Here is a 1,131-nt window from a genome sequence, read left to right as displayed (position 1 = left end):
CTGCCCTCTGGACAATTAGGGATGGGCAATAAATGCTGGCCCACCTAATGAATTAAAAAAAACCCTTTGCGGTCACTCTCTCAGCAGCACTCTCTCCCTGTAGCATGGGAGTTTAATCCACTTTTAAGAGGCACTGCAGGGCAGTCGGTGTGCACAGAAGGACTTTCCAGTACCAAATGGATGCCAAGACCGTCCAGGCAGTGCTGGAGAGATTCATTGAGAGTACACCCTCCAGGACTGATAGGTTTCATTCACGAGGAGAGAAGAGAAAGTGGGAACTTCCTCATTAGAACAGAGAAGCACAGGAATGAATCTGATAAAGGGGCTCAAAGTTATGAAGGTCTCTCATTGCAGGGGTAATGCCATGGTTTCTGACATCCATGATGCTTGAAAGAAGTACATGATTGTGTCTATCCATGTATTAGTTTATTTGTATCCATCAGAAGAAACAATGTCATGATACTAGCTCCGAAGGTCTAAGTAAGTTACTTGGGGTGAATCTTCAACCATGCCCCCCACCACCCAACAACCCCGGTACCAAACATGTCCTGGGGGCTGAAGGATCTCAAGGTGATCACATTGGCTGGATGTCATGAAAATATCGAATATTCGCCACCAGGATGGTGGCTGGGCCCCAAAAGGAGGAAATGTAATCTCAATCTGCAGGATGACTCATCTATGTTTACCACATGGAGTTACAAACAAAGGATACGCACAGCTCAGTGACTCGTATGTGATGCAGAGTTCATCCATAACCATTGTGGATCCTGTTTGGTGTGGGCTTCTTCAACTATTGCCCATAGTTCATGATGCAATTTAACACAGTTAGTCTCCATCGGCTTTTAGACAACGTCACACCAACTGTTGCTGACAGTTTAGCTTTGGCCTAGCACTGGAGGCACAGGAAACCCAGTCACGTGTGCTCCATAAACACAGACAGACACATGTGCACACACACACACACACACACACACACACACACACACAAACACACACCCACTCACACACATACACACTCTCACACACACACACATGCACTCTCTCACTATCACACACACACCCTCTCACACACACATACACACTCTCACACACACACATGCACTCTCTCACTAACACACGCACACACACACA

The sequence above is a fragment of the Rhincodon typus genome, chromosome 9, assembly GCF_021869965.1.
Source record: "Rhincodon typus isolate 14 chromosome 9, sRhiTyp1.1, whole genome shotgun sequence".
Lineage (NCBI taxonomy): Eukaryota > Metazoa > Chordata > Chondrichthyes > Orectolobiformes > Rhincodontidae > Rhincodon > Rhincodon typus.
This window is presented reverse-complemented; position numbering follows the sequence as displayed.